This window comes from Sciurus vulgaris, assembly GCF_902686455.1.
Source record: "Sciurus vulgaris genome assembly, chromosome: 10".
NCBI lineage: Eukaryota > Metazoa > Chordata > Mammalia > Rodentia > Sciuridae > Sciurus > Sciurus vulgaris.
Window position 1 is genome coordinate 58,609,830 of NC_136470.1, and position 19,054 is coordinate 58,628,883.

At 37.0% G+C, this 19,054-nt stretch overlaps 1 protein-coding gene and 1 long non-coding RNA gene across 2 annotated transcripts in view; both read left to right on the forward strand.

The window, feature by feature from the left end:
* Window positions 1–15,475, forward strand: part of LOC306638220 — a 94,800-nt gene extending 79,325 nt beyond the window's left edge. The window contains exon 3 of the long non-coding RNA XR_013757438.1: window positions 15,066–15,475. This is a non-coding gene — a long non-coding RNA (uncharacterized lncRNA). The remainder of the gene's footprint in view (window positions 1–15,065) is intronic.
* Window positions 15,476–15,485: 10 nt separating this feature from the next.
* Window positions 15,486–19,054, forward strand: part of HHLA2 (HHLA2 member of B7 family) — a 34,200-nt gene continuing 30,631 nt past the window's right edge. Inside the window, 1 exon segment of the mRNA XM_079100422.1 lies at window positions 15,486–16,383. The gene's annotated coding sequence lies outside the window, so the exon portion shown is untranslated.

Sequence of the window (19,054 nt, forward strand, 5' to 3'; positions counted from 1 at the left end):
TACAAACCAGGTATGAATCACATGATTGGTAGAAGGAGAGTGAACTGCTATTTCTTGCTTCTAAGCTTGTGATCATCTTGTTCTGGCTCTCAGAAGTAAGTCAAAGCAGAACATGTTAGTGGGATGAAATAAATGTGCATAGCTGATTTAGGTAGCAGGATCTAGAAGAAAAAGTAGAGAATTTATCAGCCAGTTGTCAAGATCTAGCTTCTTGTTTGGGCCAGACCTCTCCAGGGCACTCATCCAGGTGTTTAAAAAATGATTCTAACAGCCTGCAGTATATCTGTCTAGCCTCATATTGGCCCAGTCTGGTCTATTTCCAGCTAGCACTTTGGGATGTCTGTTCACTATCCTGAAAATCCATTCACCTCTCTCCCACCTGTAACTCCTGTTTCCTATCTTATGTCTGTCTCTTGGTTTATACTTCCATTTCGGCAGAGTGCATTTTCCCATAGTTTCTTGTAAAGGGAAGGATGGGTTATTTTTCTGAAGTGTACATCTGAAAATGTCATTCTGGCCTCATAAGGCTTGAGAGTTTGGCTATAATTCTAGGTTACAGGTAATTTTCTGTACGTTATTGCATTTTCGTTTTGCTTGTAGGTCATCCTGTTGCGAAGTCTAAAACCAATTATAATTCTTGATCCTTTTGATCTGCCTTTTTCTTCCTGAAAGTTGGTAGAATCTTTTCCCCTTGTCTTCTGAAATTTCAAAATCGAGTATCTGAGTATTTTTGCCCATGCTTCTACTTAGTATGTTCTATTTTTCTCTATCAGTTATAGCAATTTACTTCCTATTCTAGAAATTTTCCTATAATTTTGCCTTGTTTTCTGCTCTTCCTCTTTTCTGTCCCTGCCCCACCCCTGTCTTTCTGGAGTTGCCATCAGCTTTTTCTTACCTCTTTCTTCCATTCTGCTTCTGTGTCTTTTTACTCTGCTTAGGAGACTCTCTGCTTTACCTTTCTAATGGCTTCACTTCTGTTCTTATATTTTCAATTCCAAGAGGTCTCTTCTGTTTTTTTTTTTTTTTTTTTTTTTTTATAGTATCTTGTTCCTTTTTATAGATGCAGCATTTTCTTATCTGAGAATGTTAGTAAGTTTTGTTTCATTTGATTTTATTTGTTGATTCCCTGTCCCTGCCCCATTGTTTACTTCAATATGTCTTTTCATAAAGGAGGTTATTTTGATTTGAAATCTGTCTCCTGTGATAGCTTTCTGTGGGGTCTGGGAGTGTCTACATCCTGTTAAGAATCTGGAGATCTAAAAGGCCCATGTAGGCTGAGAGCTTAGAGTGTGGACCTGTAGGATAGTCAAGCTCCCTATAGTGTGACATAGCAGGAGAGAGGCATGGGCCTCTGTATTCAGCATTAGAATATTGTACTGAACTTAATCCTCCCCCACCCCAACTCTAACCTATGCCTGAATCAACACAGACCTTTTTTTTTCTTTCTTTTTTTACTTTCTCTGGGAAACAAGCTTCCAAATTTCTTCCCGAGAAAGAATGCACAATTGCTCAGCCAAGTGAAGTGGAGGAGGGAATCTGAGAAATTCAACTACTTCTTAAATAGTTTAATAGAGCCTAATTCCATTTAAAATAAAAAAATAAAAAAAAATAAACTTTGAGAGCTGTCAAGCCTCACCCCCTCCTTCCCCTTGGCCCCATATTTGGGCAAGTTGATAAGAAAGCCAGTGTACTCCTTTTCTTGGCACTGAAGAAAGTTCAAACCAGATGGAGGTGAATTCTTCTCTAGTCCTACCTGCTCATACACCAGGACCAGTCACTCCCACTGTTTGTCAGGACACTTCTGCCAATTCCAGACCAGCATGGGTGCTATCCTGCCCTGCCCAGGAGGTTTCACTAAGTAATGTACTTTTTTCTCACCCTGACTGTGTACATGGCATTATCAGTCAGGACATCCCACCCCTTAATTGGGAAGGGGTCCATCCCACCTGTATTGGATGGTTACAGGAAATATCTTTCTCATGAGTCTGTCTTGTCTTGGTTTCCCTATCATCCCAATTCTGAAAGGGGTTACTGTACTTTGTGAGCACTCTGGTATAAATTAGTTGACTCTCATATTTCTTCCAGTACTAACAAGAGATTTGTTTTCTTGGATCTAGTAAGTCAATTACTACTTCCTCTATACCATTTTTCTCTAACTTCCAAAATTTTATTGATTATTGTTTTTTGCCTGTTTTTCTGCTTTGCATCTTTTTCTTTTTTAAAATTGCTTTCCTAAACTTTTATTGAATTAAGGAGATAAGAAAAAAATTAGAGGCATGTGTTCAAGCTGTTTTTTATCCCAGAAGTCTACTGTGGACTCAATTCTTCCCACCTTGTCAAGAATGGGTGTTGTCATTTCCTTTTTGCTAAATATCTGAAATGCATACCTTGTTTAGATTTAATTGCTCTGACATCTCAGGTGAATCATATTGTTGGATTCTGAACCAATCCAGTGTTCATCTTACTAAAAGCCTAATGTACCATTTCGTGATTTGTGGCAGAATATTAAATTCAGTCATTTGGTTCACTTGAAATTTGCTTCCTATTTTTAGTAACATTCCATTGTAATGCAGATGGGAAGCCTTCTACAAAAGTTCTATAAACAAGCTGAAATGAAAATTAATTTTTACCTTTTTCTACTCCATTTGTGTGAGGGAAATTGTAAGATGATTGATTCATGGGTATCTGTTTAAAATAATTTTTCCTTCTTGGTATAGAAATTTGAACTATCTTGAACAAATTTAGCAATAATTTACAATGGCTTGGCTAAAAATGTCAGACTTACATTAAGAATTCAAAAATGTAGTTGTTTGAAAACAATGATTTTTATCAATTAGTAATCCTACTTTGTTTTCATGGTTAATTTATAGATTGGTGGAAATTATTTTTATTTATTTGGTACTAGGGATTGAATATCCGGATGCTCTACCAGTGAGTGAAATCCCCAGTCCTTTTTATTTTTTATTTTGAGACAGGGTTTCACTAAAGTTTTTGAGGGGTTCTCTAAGTTGCTGAGGTTGGTCTCGAACTTATGATCCTCCCACTTTAACCTCTAGAGTTACTGAGATTACAGTTATGAGCCACCACATGGGGCTATAGATTGGTGAAAATTACTTATTAACAGTATAATTTAAAAGTTATTTTCATAATAAAAAGCACTTGGGTGAAAACAACTCTATAATAATTACCCGAGTTCTAGTCTCAGCTCTTAAGACACAGTGGACCAGATTAGATTATATATGTCTCAAATTATCTGTGTAAATATAAGCAGGTATATGAGTATGTGAGCCTTTAAATAGAAACAAGTGCATAATACTTCTGCTGTTCTGTATTTTATGTAGTTCTGAAGATTATACCATAATGGTCCATTTAGGTCTCCCTTATATATTTATTGCTTTTTGTGGAAATAGTATAAATAGAGAAGTATGCTACCTAAATCAGCACAGAACAAAAGTCCATCAGGTGACCACCTGGTTTGCCAAGTAACAGCACATTACCAGGATTTCATAAGGCTCCTTCAGGTCCTTTTCAAGTCATTTCCATCTCTATCTCCCTCAAAGGAAACAACTTCCTACTTTCTCGATTAATCCCTCCCTTGCTTTTCTGTTGCTAAGTGTGCATCCTTAAATGTTAAGGCTGAGTTTTGCCTGTTTTTAGAATATGGGTAATTCAAATCTTGCAATATGAATTGTTTTGTGTCTGACTTAATTCTTTTTTGTCCCATTTATTCTATTCTGCGCCCAAATTTCCTTCTTTATAGACCTTATGGCAAATTTATCATTTTTTCCCTCTTATTTATCATTTTTGCCCTCTAATCCTTTAGAAGTTACCTGTTTTCTCACAGTTCTTTGACCATTTAGCCACAGAATTATTATATATTGTTGGTTCTAAAAAGCTTACATTGGTATTTTATCATCTTCATGGATGACGAAAGAACCTTAGACACTTTTTAGACACCAACTTCTTCAGAACCTTCCAAACCTATAAGGACATTATCATATCCTTAATATTCAAAATGAATGTCAATATGTTTAGTTTGTATTTGAGAGGTCTAGATTTTAAACCTTATTATTATCGTTAGTCTACTAATTTAGATTTTTCCCATATTTGCTTTTTTTTTTTAACCTCTCTTTATTCTTTCCTAAATTTGAGCTTCTACCTGGTATCTTTTTCCTTCTGCCTAAGAAACATGCTGTTAGTATTGCTTTTAATGCAGATCTGGTCACAGATTTTTTTTTGTATCTGAAAATTGCTTTCCACTTCATTCTTGAAATGTATTTTGACTGTAATAGTAGTTTGGGAGTTATAATTTGGTAATTGTAATTTGGGTTTGGAGTTATTTTTCTAGTACCATGAAGATATTATTCTTTTGACTTCTATTATCGGTGTTTAAAAGACACCGATTTGCCTAATATTTGCTTTTGAAGGTGACCTGTCCTTTTTCTTTTCTTCTGATTGCTTTAAAACTGTTTCTTTCATTTTTAACATTTTACTATGGAGAACCTGGTAATTTTCTCTTTATCCTATTTGAGGTTTGCTGGGCTTCTTGAATATGTGATTTAATGTCTTTCAGTTATAAAAATTTCTAACCTGTTATTTCTTTGAATAATTCTTACATTCTTATTTTCCTCTTCCTAGTATTTTATGTGAAATTATCCTAGGCTATCTTACTTTGTCCTGTTTCTTTCCTTCCTTTCTAATGTTTGGGATAGTTCTTACCAATATTTATACAGCTAGTTCTTGTTAACTGACTTGCCAGATATTAAATCAATCTATTCAATTATTGCTAATTTTAGTTATTATTCCTCAGTTCTTATAGTTTACTTCTTTATGGTACACAGCTTTAAGTGGAAGAACCTAGGCTTTGAATCCAATAGTCTATTTCTGATCATGACTAATATGGTAAAGTGAGAACATGAAAAATGTAGGTTATTGTTTATGCCAATTCTTCTGGGCTTAACTTTGTTTCTAACTTCCCTGGATGTATTGATCCAAAAGTCAAAATCAATAATAAAATTATTTAATTTGGTAGTTGTTTTTTTGTTTGTGGGCAAATCGGTGAATAGTCATCAGGCCAGTTTAGAGAAATTGAGTTGATAAAAGATGCTGCAGCTAAAGTGCATTTAGATTTAGTGAACTATTTTTGGAAATGGTAAATGTAGGAATTACACAGGGGAATGGCAGTCAGGAGTGGTATTTTTTCTTTGTCCAAAGATTTATACGTGTAAAAACATATTATCTGTCTCTTGAGTAATGGTATTGGTGTATTTAGGAGAAAATGACAATAATGTTTGTTATTGTAGGGAAGGGGACCCACTGAGAAAGATCCCAATTTGTATCAACTCATTGTGCATATCAGAATTGGGAGGAGAGACGGTTGTGGGTTAAGAGTGGGATCTCTAAAACTCTTTTGTGCTGAGGACAGCAAGTATGATGAAATTACATCTTAGAATTGAGATTTTTGTGCTTGATTCATATGTGGAATTTGTTTATTGTTTCTTTTCACAATGACTGCTCAGCCTGCTTCATCATGAACAGTTGGCTCAGTAACCAGAGTGTTTGATTAGCTGAGTTAGGAAGCAAAACGCCATATACCGTAGAGGAAATTTACCCTGGAATAAATGTAGATCATTTAGTCAAATTGCTATATTCTCAGCATGTTAAGGCTTCCCCAGGAGAAAATGCCGGGAGCTTTCATAGAAGCACAAGTAAACAGAACTTCTAGGGAAGCAGAAGAGTGTGGCCTAACATGATTGAGGATCAGCCAACATGACCTTGTGTTGGGGGGAGGGAACCAGAGTGAGGCATGAAACTGATTCTATTAGAAGATATTTGAATCAGAACTCTTGGTTGAAAGTGACAGAAATCAGATTCAAACCAGCTTAATTACAGCCAGCAAGAACAGGGAAAGGAACCAGTTACTATCTTTGGCTTGACTACGTTGCATATCAGTATAAATTCACACTTCTAGAGCTGGAGAGAGGGCCAAAATATTTTTAGCTATCTAAACATACTTTGAAGACTCTGAACTTGCAGGGGGGCGGGAAATGTATTGGCATATGATGCTAGAAACAGTCATGGCACTAATTCCACCTCACTGGATTCAGAGGCATTTTTTTTTTTTAATGCCACTGCTGCCCTTGTACCATCAGCCTACTTTTGATCTCTGCTTTTGTGCTTAGTAACTCCTGCCATGCACGTGTTCTCCCATGTTGCTAGGGAAGAGGGACATGGGGACTCTTTCATTCTTCCTGTATCAGTCATGCCTGGGTTAGATGTTTATTAATTATCTATTGCTGCATAACTTATTAAAACTCAGCTTAAAATAATTAACATTTGTTGCTTCACACAATTCTTAAGGGAATCTGGGAATCTGGGAAGAGTTTAGCTGGGTGATTTTGGCTCAGTCTCATATGGGGTTTCAGTTAAGGCATTGACCAAGGCTATAGTTATTTGAAGGGTCTGGAGAATCTGCTTCCATATATACCAATATTGTACAACATTGGTAGGATGCTTTAGTTCTTTGCTATGTAAGTCTCTCTGCAGGGTTATTCAGGACAAAGGATCTGCTCTCCAAAAGCGAGGGGTAAAAAGTGAAAGAAAAGAAAATGAAAGCCACAGTATCTTTTATAACCCAATCTCAGAAATGACATTTCTGCTGTATTTTCTATTGATAACACAGACCAACCCTGATACAATGTGGAAGAGAGGTTCAAATGATCACTGAGGGCCATTCTAGAGGTGGGCTACCAGAGGCACTGGCCATGTAGTTTGCAGTTAATGAGCCAGCCTCTGCAGTCAGATTTAATTTCAAGTTTGACAGCCTGGTAAGTACAGACTATCAGTGAATACTGGGAAGCATTGAAAGCCTTCCCTTCTACTGTACTGGGGCTTCTTTGCCTTAAAAAGATTGTAAGAACTAAAAATATTGGTTTGGTTATGTGTATTCATACATGTGCATGTTTGACCCACTTACCTCTGTTCTGCTTCATGGCCCAGAAGAATGTTCTTTCTAGTGAGGCATAGATCACTGAGTAAAGCTGCAGAATCCTTTAAAAATGCACATTACTATTCTTTATAGACCAAGACTGCAGTTGGAAAGGTACAATGAAAGGGAAACTGAACTGGCAGAGTCAGGTGGAGTCACACTGTAGGCAAGTGATTGTAGACCCCACGGTAGGTCTAATCATAGATCCAAAGACATTACAGTATTCAGGGCTCAAGATATGGTCAGGTAAGCAGAAACTAAAGGCTCCAGCTAGTCAATGAATCTTTATAAATTAAATAGGTGAGCCAAGGTTTAAGATCTGTTTTATTTTTGCTTTTTATATTTAAACATTTATATATTTACTCATTTATTTTTGTAGCACTGGGATTGAATCCAGGAGTGCTCTACTACTGAGTTACATCCCCAGCCCTTTTTATCTCACTAGATTTCCATGATGGCCTTGAACCTGCCATCCTCCTGTTTTGGCACCTCAATTGCTGGGATTACAGGTGTGTACAACCATACCCAGATAGTTTTACTTCTTTATATAAAACATTCATTCTCCATGTTTCATCAGTGTTGTATAAGGGCCAAACCAAAAAACTAGATAGGAATAAATTTATGAATATCCCCAGGACTGTCTTTGAATCCTTTGAAAATAGCCTAGAATGTGGTATTATTTTTGATCATCTATTTGGAAGTATAGGGCAAACAAATAGCTGCCCCTTGGCTCTCCTATTATAATAGTTTTTATTTTAAAAATACAAAGGGGTAACTTGTGGATACTGAAAGTTGCCAAGGATAGACCTTGTTTTTATATATTTGGTTAAAAACATGTTAACTATGGACCCACAGGGACTAGTGAGTTAATTAACTGACAAGGAAAATATCCACGTCTAGTCTTTGCAATAGGGATTTAATTCAGGGAAGTGGGTGATAGAAGAGCTTGGAGATCAAATTGAAGATGGTGAAGAGCCCAGGCAACATGCAAAAGTCACTTCCAAACCAAAAGGAAGGGATGTTACTGGATTCCAGGGGTGAGGTCACCTCACTGAAGCTGGAACCCTGGTAGGTCTCTGTCAAGAGCTTGAGTCATGGAAAAGGAGCTGGTGCCAGAAAAACTGCCCAACATATCATTAGTTAATCAGGTGGTGATTCACACTGCAATTGCTCTTCCATATGTTGTCTCCTCATTGGAGCAAATTAATATAGTGACTAAGGCAGATCCAAATACTGAAGGATGCCTGTGGCAAATTCTAATGGAAGAATTTCAATAAGAGCTCCTAGTACTCGGAGACTTTGCTCCCTTTAACAAATGACTATTCTTTTTTTTTAAATTGGTTCTTTTAGTTATACATGATAGTAGAACCCATTTTGATATAATTATACAAGTATGCTAGTGAATATTCTTTTTAGCAAATATATCTGAGTAAACTGGGTAGCACAAAGTTTATAAAGATGCTTGAGTTTTAAATTCTATGATCAGAGATCCAGGATCCACACCAAAGCTGAATGTGTCTGGCAGCATTTCATCAAGCCTCTAAGGAGCAAGTAAGGCCTCATGAGCAGCTTGCTTATATGCCCACGGAGCCTACCACACTGCTGTTCCATCCTCTGTGCTTATGGCCTCCTGGAGAGTCCCTTCAGAAACTGTTGAGTATAAGGTTGGCTTTTCAAAATAACTGCCACCAACTCTAAGTAGATGTTATGATTTGGTTGTGAGGTGTTCCCCAGAAGCTCATGTGTGAAACAATGCAAGAAGTTTTGGAGGAGAAATAACTGGGTTGTGAGAGCCTTAAGCCAATTGGTGAATTAATCACCTGATGAGATTAACTGAGTGGTAACTGAAGGGAGGCAAGGTGTGGCTGGAGGAAGTGGTTCATCAGGGGCGTGGCTATGGGCTATATATTTTGTATCTGGAGAGTGGAGTCTTTCTCTCTGTGCTTCCTGATTATCATGTAAGCTGCTTCCCTCTGCCGCACTCTTCTGCCATGGTAATTAGACTCACCTTGAGACCCAAAGCATGAAGCTGGCTATCTATGGATGGAGATCTCTGAAACCATGTGCTCTTAAATAAATTTTTCCTCCTCTATAGTTGTTCTGGTTAGATCCTATAGTCACAGCAATGAAAAATCTGATTAAAACATCTTCACACAGCCCTTTTCTCTTCAAAGCAGAAAATGCTGCAATCGTATTTGCTCAATCCATCAACTCCAAGACATGTCCACATCTCTGATATGGCACCACAGGCTACTTCTTTGTTGAATTATATCTAATTGCTCCCAATTATGAAAGGGAACTGCATTCCCTTCTCCTACTTTCTCTGGGACATACCTTTACTGGAACTACCATCTGCAGACTTTCTGAGTGCTGTGGTACACCATTCTGTTACTCGCCCAAATCAGCTGCGAAGGAAGGTCCTTGGTCAAAACAAAATTAACTTAATGGACTAATTCAGATATAATTCATTGTTTTAATTTCCCCATTAATGAAGCAGTTAGTCTCACGAATTAATGGAATAGCCTCCAAACTCAGCCCTGTGATCTCACAGGGCATCTTCTTGCACGTGTTGACTTAGCCGGTTTGACTAGTTAAGTTCTGAACCAGCATTCAAAATAAGGCATATTTCTCCATAGTTGGAAGACACAGACCTAGGAACCAAAGAGTGAGAGTGTCTGATGTGTTCAGTGATTCCAACTAATTAACCTACACTCAAAATCTTTACTTACTGTATACATCTTCTAGTGCCATCATCTCTCACTAGTTACCCAAGGAGAAATGCTTTCATTATGGACTACAGTGTGGCTCTTTGAAGTGGAAGATAAAATTGGTCATTTAGGCTCTTTGGGCCTGGGGACAAATGGCATAAAGTGGAAGATTGTGCTGGCTGAGGTTCCTGACCCTGCCTAGTGATGAGAGATGCAGTTACTGCTGTTCAACTGGACCTAGGAGGAATGTAATAGGAACATAGTGCCTCCCTTTTTTTATCTAATGTGCTCAGTGGGATGGTTAATGGAAGACTTACTGTCCTTCTATGGGCAAAGCCACAAAGAACTGAAGAAGCTCAAGCATCAAAGCTCAGGTCATCTCCTTAGGGAAATGACTGAGGAGCTGGCAAAAGGGAAGGTGATTGCAGAATGGGTAATAAAAAAAAAAGGAAGATACATACATACACACAACAGCTCTGGCTTGGGCATAAATGGCAGAAAAGAAAAAAAAAATCTTATTTTACCACAACTTAGAACAAACTGTTATCTTTTCTCTTCATATTATATATAAAGTCTGCTGGATGGGTACAGTTTGCTTTCTGGCAGGTTAAGGCTGAATTGGAGTGGGGACGGATATCTGCTAGAGCAGTACTACTCCATGGGGAGGGGTGTCTGCAGGCGGGTGCCAACGCATGAGCCATTTATGACTGCTTCATGAGAGAAGTATAGAAAGAGTATTTAAAATTACTGTCAAATGGATATTAAAATTTCTATAATTATATATAATAAACAATTGAGGCTTTCGTTTTATGTTCTTTTCTAGTTTCTTTTTCTAGCAATTTGTTTTTATTGCATTTTCACAATAAATTTTCCGTGACATCTTAGAAACAAAATTTTACCACCCCTTCACTACAGACAATTGGAGGACACTGATCTCGATGAGCAGTGGCTTTGTGAAATGTTTTCACCCCTGGATCCAGCAGATGTGTGTAATGTGTTCACCTCCCCTTGGAAGCATGGCAGCCATTTTTCAGAGTGTTTGGGAGTGGTGGTGGAGGTGTCTGGCTATATGGGGTGTGCATGTGTGTTGGGCAGCCCATGTATGAAAACAGACTAACAAGTTGACTATGTGGCTTATGTCCTTGCTGCCCTCTTCCTCCTGCAGTCACTGGATGTCATAGCCATGGCTTTTCCCTAGGGTAGAGGCACATAAACAAACCTTAGTCTTCCAAGGAAATTTGGAAAGTAGAACAAAGACCCACTCAGGCAGAAGTTGATTGGAGATGAGTATGAGAGAATCCAGGAAGTTTCTAGTGTTCTGCTACCGACTTTCCTAAACCTGCCAGTGCCTCTACTCTTTTGACACTTGGTTGTTTTACCTTTAGTTCTGGAGTTCCTTTTAATAAATTTCCTTCTTAAGTCCTAAACCTGTTTGTTGCTTGTCACTGAATTCACCTTGAATGATAAGAAAGTATCTTGCAATTTTAAAAGCACTTGATAAATATCACCAAATTACTTTTCAGAAGGTTAAATCAGTGTATGCCATTACCCATGATATAAGTGACTATCTCCAAGAACCCTTTCTGAAACTGAATATGAAATATTTATATATGTATATGTGTATGTGTAATCTGAAAATCTGGATGCTCCAAAGTCCAATTATTTTAGCACCAATACGCCCCAAGTGGAAAGTTCCAAATCATGATGAAACTGTTTTGTGCATAGAATTATTAGAAATATTGTATAAAGTTACATTTGAGCTCTGTATATAAAGGTATATAAAACAAATTAATTCCATGTTTAGATGTGGATTCCATCCCCAAGATGTTTTTTTGTTGTGGTTGTTTTTTGTTTTTGTTTTTGGTACTGGAGATTGAACCCAAGGTTGCTTTACCACTGAGCTATATCCCTAGTTCTTTTAATTTTTTATTTTGAGACAGGCTTTCCCAAAGTTTCTGAAGGTCTAAGTTGCTGAGGCTTGCCTCAAACTTGGAATCTGTTTACCTCAGACTCCTGAGTCACTGGGATTACAGATGGGTACAACATATCTTATATTTCACTGCTTAATTGTTGCAGATCTTATGCAATTTTTTTTTGAAAAAAGGTGACACTTTTATGCAAAACTTTTTTTAAAAAAAAGATTGTGCCAATATTACTTAAAAATCAATTATTACTAAACTGTCTTTGGTACAAGATTAGGATGCATGGAATTACTTATAAACATACATTAAAATTGGATAGTCCAAATCAACAAACATCATTTCTTTGTGAAAGTTTAGAGAATATTTTTCTGGTCTAAAACAAACCACATTAGTTGTTGATTTGTGCATTGTAGTTAATATTACACTCAAGAAAATTTACTACAGTGTTGTGAAACATGGACTTATCAATGACATTTTGTGTCTGAAGATCCTGCCCTGCTCGCATGGGTTCCCCTATCTGCTGCCATCCTCAGTACCACTCATGTGTTTACCATTGGTACTGCATGTTCTAGACCAACCAGGCAACTTTCAGAAACGCACTGGCAATGCACCAGCATGCGAATTCTAGGCTGCTGGTGTAGAAGAGCCATGCGCATCCTTATGCCACTGGTAAATACCCTGCTGCTCTGTTTACTCAAGTGGTGTGACACATGTAGTTATTTATATGCAATGTTTACAAAATGGAAGGTTATTAACCAATTGTTGGACTGAAAAACCAGGTATGATGATTATGTGGTAGGTGATGGTTATATGGTGAAATATGGTATTATGTATACATAAATATTCCAGGTTGAAAATTGGGCCTTTTTAAATTTTCTTATCTTTGCGTATTATTGAAGGTGAGTTTTGGGGGGGATAAAATGTCAGAATATTTTTATGTGCAAGTTATTCAAATCAAATTCAAATTGGGTTAAGCAAAAAGGATTTTTGTTAATATATATCAAATGAGATATCAGAGTGTTTTACAGAACTGAATTTTAAAACATGGGAGCCAAGTCATGAGGACTTGTATGCAGCTTTTCATCATCGTTCCTTCTTAGCTTTATGCCCACTCCTCATCAATTGAGTTTTTTAAATTAATTTTTATTATTTTTAGGTATACATGAAAGTAGAGTGTATTTGACATATTATACATTTGTGTAATATAACTTATTCTAATTATGATCCCATTGGCATCAGATCTGCTATTTTGCTACTATCATTATTCTCCCTCCCCCATTCTTTCCAGGATTGTTAGCTCGGAACTTCTAGCCAGTAATTGGTCCAGATTGTCAGCTGGTGAACTTCCTCACCAACCATTAGTCCGTTGTTATTAACCCACGAAATTCCACTACTTAAGAATGGCTCCACCGCCATTCTCTCTCTCTCTCTCTCTCAAAAAACTCTACACCAACAATACAAATAATCCAATCAACAAATGGGCTAAGGAAATGAACAGACACTTCACAGAAGATGTACAAGCAATCAACAGATATATGAAAAAATGTTCAACATCTCTAGTAATAAGAGAAATGCAAATCAAAACTACCCTAAGATTTCATCTCACCCCAATTAGAATGGCAATTATCAAGAACACAAGCAACAATAGGTGTTGGCGAGGATGTGGGGAAAAAGGTACACTCATACATTGCTGGTGGGGTTGCAAATTAGTGCAGCCACTCTGGAAAGCAGTATGGAGATTCCTCAGAAAGCTTGGAATGGAACCACCATTTGACCCAGCTATCCCACTCCTTGGCCTATACCCAAAGGACTTAAAATCAGCATACTACAGAGATACAGCCACATCAATGTTCATAGCTGCTCAATTCACCATAGCCAGATTGTGGAACCAACCTAGATGCCCTTTAGTTGATGAATGGATAAAGAAACTGTGGCATATATATACAGTGGAATATTACTCCGCCTGAAGAATGATAGAATTATGGCATTTGCAGGCAAATGGGTGAAATTGGAGGATATCATGCTAAGTGAGATAAGCCAATCTCAAAAAACTAAAGGACGAATGATCTCGCTGATAAGCAGATGAGGACATATAATCGGGGGTAGGAGGGGTTAGCGTTAGGGTTAGGGTTAGGTTTCGGGTTAGGGTTAGGGATAAGGAGGGTGGTAAGAATGGAGGAAGGAAGGACTGTATAGTGGGAAAAGAGGGGTGGGAGGGGTGGGGAGAAGGGAAAAAAATAACAGAATGAATCAAACAACATTGCCCTATGTAAATTTATGATTTTTAATTAAAAAAATGGAAAAAAAAAAGAATGGCTCCACCGTCATTCTCTCTCTCTCTCTCTCTCTCTCTCTCTCTCTCCCACACACACACACACTCTCTCTCCACTCTCATTTTTCTCTCTCTCTCACCCTGTGGGCAGACACTCTGCCTGTCGACTTAACAAAATCTCTTGCGTGCATTTCCGCATCTGGAGTAGTTTCTGGGTGCTTTCAGATCCCATTCTTGTGGTTGTACATGATGTGGAGTTTCACTGGTTGTGTATTCATACATGAATATAGGAAAGTTATGTTCTTTTCATTCTACTGTCTTTCCTATTCTTGTCTCCTATCCCTTCCCTTTATTCCCCTTTATCTAATCCAATGAACGTCTATTCTTCCCCTCCACCCCACATTGTTGCATGTTAGTGTCTGCATATCAGAAAACATTTCACCTTTGTTTTTTTGGGATTGGCTTATTTCACTAGAATGATATGCTTCAGATCCATCCATTTTACTGGCAAATGTCATAGTCATTCTTTTTTATGGCTGAGTAATATTCCATCATGTATGTAAACGCAGTTGGTTTCATAGCTTAGCTATTTTAAATTGTACTATAAACATTGATGTGGCTGCTGATTTTAAATACTTTGTGTGTATACTAAAGAATGGGATAACTGGATCAAATGGTGGTTTATTCCAAATTTCCTGAAGAATCTCCATACTGCTTTCCACAGAGGTTGCACCAATTTGCAGTCCCACAAGCAATGTATGAGTATACCTTTTTTGCAACATCCTTGCCAACATTTATTGTTATTGTATTCTTGAAAATTGCCATTCTGACTGGAGTAAGATGAAATCTCAATGTAGTTTTAATTTCTCTACTGGCTGGAGAGAGTTTTCATATATTTGTTGAACATTTGTATTTCTTCTATAAAATGTCTGTTCAGTTCCTTTGCCCATTTATTGATTGGATTGTTTGGTTTTTTTTTTTTTTTTTTTTTTTTGGTGTTAAGTTTTTTGAGTTCTTTATACATCCTGGAAATCAATGCTCTATCTGAGGTATAGGTGGCAAAGATATTTCTCCATTCCTTAGGATGTCTTCGTGCTCTTGTTTCTTTGCTGTGAAGAAGCTTTTTAGTTTGATATCATCCCATTTATTGATTCTTGATTTTACTTGTATTTCAGGAGTCCAGAGTAACCAAAGCAATCAGTGAGAAAAGTGAAGCAGGAGGCATCAAACTACCTGACCTTAAATTATACTACAGAGCTATGGTAACAATAACTGCATGATATTGGCACCAGAACAGACATGAAAGCCAATGGAACAGAAATTCCATAAAATTATATGGAAATAAACTCACATAAATATAGCTATTTCATAAATATAGCTATCTCATATAGACAAAGGAACCATAAACATACATTGGAGAAAACATAGCCTCTTCAACAGATGGTGCTGGGAAACCTGGAAATCCATATGTAGTAGAATGAAATTTAACCCCTGTCTTTCACCCTGCACAAAACTCAATTCAAAATGCATCAAGGACCTAGACATTGGACCAGAGACCCTGCACATACTAGAAGAAAATGTAGGCCCGACAAGTTTTCTTTGTGTTGTAGGATTTCTACTGCAGAAAGACATTTTGTTTACTGCTCAGTAGTGATTTGGATTTTCCTAGAACACTTGCACCCCCACCCCTGCTTTGGATCAGTTGCCATGATTATCCATGCCTGGATTATCAGCCTATCCTTGGTTGGGATGATAGGACTGGACATTGTGATGATGGTGATTAATGCCTGCCTCTCCCTGCAAATGAAATGGAGGAGGGCCAGCCTGAAGACAAGGTTCCTGGGCAGGCAGAAATGGCTCCTATATACTTAGTAGGAGCTCTAGATTTTTGAGCAGATGGATCAGACATGGAAATAAACGTTTGAAAAAGACTGAGATGGCCATAGTATGTTCATAGAGTGATCATGTGATTTATCATCTAAATTGGGACACTTTTGAAAAGGAAGGAGGTGGTTATTAATCACTAATGGATGCATATTTCCCCTGGGAGAGTTAACTATGTGGAAGAGAGATTATTTGTAATTGTCGCACTAATCTACTGATGTAATAGAAGTCTAATTGTAGTTATAACTGCAAAACCATATATAGTTTTACAATCACCCTTAACCAATTCCCAAGAGAAAATAACTTCTTAGAACCAAGGCCAAGACTCACAAAAGGGTCAAGATTCATAAAAAAATTAAATCTCCAGTGGAAGGAACCATCTGTTCCTTGATAGTTGATTCTCAGGAAATAGCTTGGGGTGATGAATCACCATTTCACCTGTGTGCTTTCATAGTAGAGTGGTTAATAGAAAGCCTCAAAGTTATGAGCCTGACATAATTTAAAGTCTTTCCCATTGTGACCTTAAGCAAGTTGCTTAACCTCTCTAAACCTATGTCTTTGCCTATAAAATGGAAATTATTATACTTCACAGGATCGTTCAGAATCAAGGTATATTTATATATAGTGTATTTACAGTGCATAGATTTACTGTTTGTGTAGAGCTCTGACAGCTTAGCTGCTATTACTATCAAAGAGGGTAATACAAGAGAAAAAAAGTAGTTTTTTTTAAAGTAGGTAGAATCTCCTAGCAAGCATTATTTGTACTGATTCTTCCTTCTTGATTCACTTATCTACTCTTTTGGTCAAATTCCTTCCCTTAGGACCATCCTACTTCCAGGTTAGGGAGGAATGGCTGAATATCTTCCTGGTGGTTCAAAAATGTCTTTCACCTTGTCAGTTGTTACTCGAGACTTCCAAGCCTTTTCAGGAAGAAAAGTCTGGCCACAGGAATCTAATCTTTTTTTTTTTTTTTTAACATGTGGATATTCACATCAGTTTTATTCCTAATCTCTAAAAACTAGACAAGCCCAAATGAAATGTCCATTGGTGAATAGATGAACAAATTGTAGAATGTCCGAACTACGGAAGCTCCTTCTCAATAAGAAGGAATGGGCTATTGATACACAAACAACCATGGAAGAAGTGCAAATGTATTATGCTAATGATAGAAGCTACAGGATTTGATCTCTTTCATAGAAAAGCAAAACCAGAGGGGCAAACTGGAGAAGAGGAAGTGATTAAGTACATAAGGCATTTTTGTGGGGAAACAGTCATTATCTTTTTAAGAATTAAATAATGCTTAGTGTACATATTTACAGAGTACACGATATACATATACAATGTATAATGATCAAATCAAGGTAATTGACATTTCCATCTCCTTAAATGTTTGTCCTTTTTTTTTTTTTTTTTTTCTTTTGGGAACTTTTGAAATCCTTTCTTCTGGTACTTTATAAAATATTGTTATTATAAACTATAGTAATTCCACTGTGTTATAGAATACTCAAACTTATTCTATTTAAATGTATTTTGATGCCTGTTATCCAACCTTATTCTACTGTCTTTTCCTCTATCCTTCCTACCTCTAATGACCATGAGTCTACTTTCTAATTTAATGAAATCAACATTTTTGTCTTGTACATGAATGAGAACAGATGGTATTTGTCTTTCTGTGCCTGGCTTATTTCACTTAACATTATGTTCTCCATTCCATAAGTGTTGCCACAAATGATAATTTCATTCATTTTTATAGCTAAATAATATTCCATTGTGTTTGTGTGTGTACACATATATAAATACATCACATTTTCTTTATCCATTTATTCATTGATGAATATTTTGGTGGTTTGGGATAGTTCTACAATAAACATAGGAGTGCAGGTAAATTTGATACACTGATTTCATTTCCTTTGGATATATATTTACCCAGCAGTGGGTCAGCTGGGTCATATGGTAGTTCTCTTTTTAGTTTTTCTGAGAAACCCACATTCTGTTTTCCACAATGGCTAGACTGGTTTACATCTAAAACCAATAATGTGTATGAATCACCCTTCCTCACTAGTTTTTTTCCTCTTGTGTTTTAGTAGCTGCCATTCTTTTTTTTTTTTTTTTTTGGGGGGGGGGGGCGGTGCTGGGGATCGAACCCAGGGCCTTGTGCTTACAAAGCAAGCACTCTACCTACTGGGCTATCTCCCCAGCCCCAATAGCAGCCATTCTGAGGTCAGATGTTATCTCATTGTGGTTTTGATTTCCATTCCTCTGATGATTAGTGATGTTGGGTATTTTTTCAAAGACTTGTTGGCCATTTGTACATCTTTTCTTGAAAAATATCTGGTCAGATCATTGATGACTTTAAAATTGGATTATTTTTTGCTCTTGAGTTCTTTTATATATTCTAGATATGGATTCCTTGTTGAAAGAATAGTTTGCAAATGCTTTCTCCATTCTGCAGGTTTTCTCATCACTCTGTTGATGGTTTTCTTCACTCTGCAGAAGCTTCTTGGTTTGCTACAAACCCATTTATCTATTTTGATTTTTGTTGCTAGTGCTTTTAGAATCTTATCCAAAATTCATTGCCTATATTGATGTCTTGCAGTGTTTCCCCTGTGTTTTCTTCTGGTAATCTCATAATTTCACCTCGTACATTTAGGTCTTTGATCCTTTATGAGATGACTTTGTTGTATGTGGTACGAGGTAGGGTCTAGTTTTATTCTTCTGCCTGTGGATATCCAACTTTTCACTGCATCATTTACTGAAGAAACTGTTCTTTCTCCAATATATTTCTGCCACCTTTGTCAAAATCAGTTGGCTACAGATGCATGACTTTATTTCTAGGTCCTCCATACTGTTCTATTCTATGTCCATTCTTGACCAGTACATTGCCATTTTGGTTATGTAGCTTTGTAATATGTTTTGAGTTCAGGTGTTAGGATGCCTCCAGCTTTGTCTTTTTGCTCAAGAAAGTTTTGTCTATTTAGGGTCTCATGTAGTCCCATGGGAATTTGAGGATTGTTTTACAAGTTCTGTGGAGATTGTCATAGATATTTCCATGAGGATTGCATCAAATCTGATAAGCACTTCGAAAGAATAATGTTAAATGTCCATCTTATCCAATCTTTGAACATGTAGTCTTTCCATTTTTTGGTATCCTCTTCAATTTCTTTCATCAGCACTTTGTAGTATTCATTTACAGATCATTTACTTCCTTGGTCAAATTCATTCAGTGCTTGTTAAATGCAACTTTTGTGAATGGGTGTGCTTTCTTGATTTCTTTATCAGT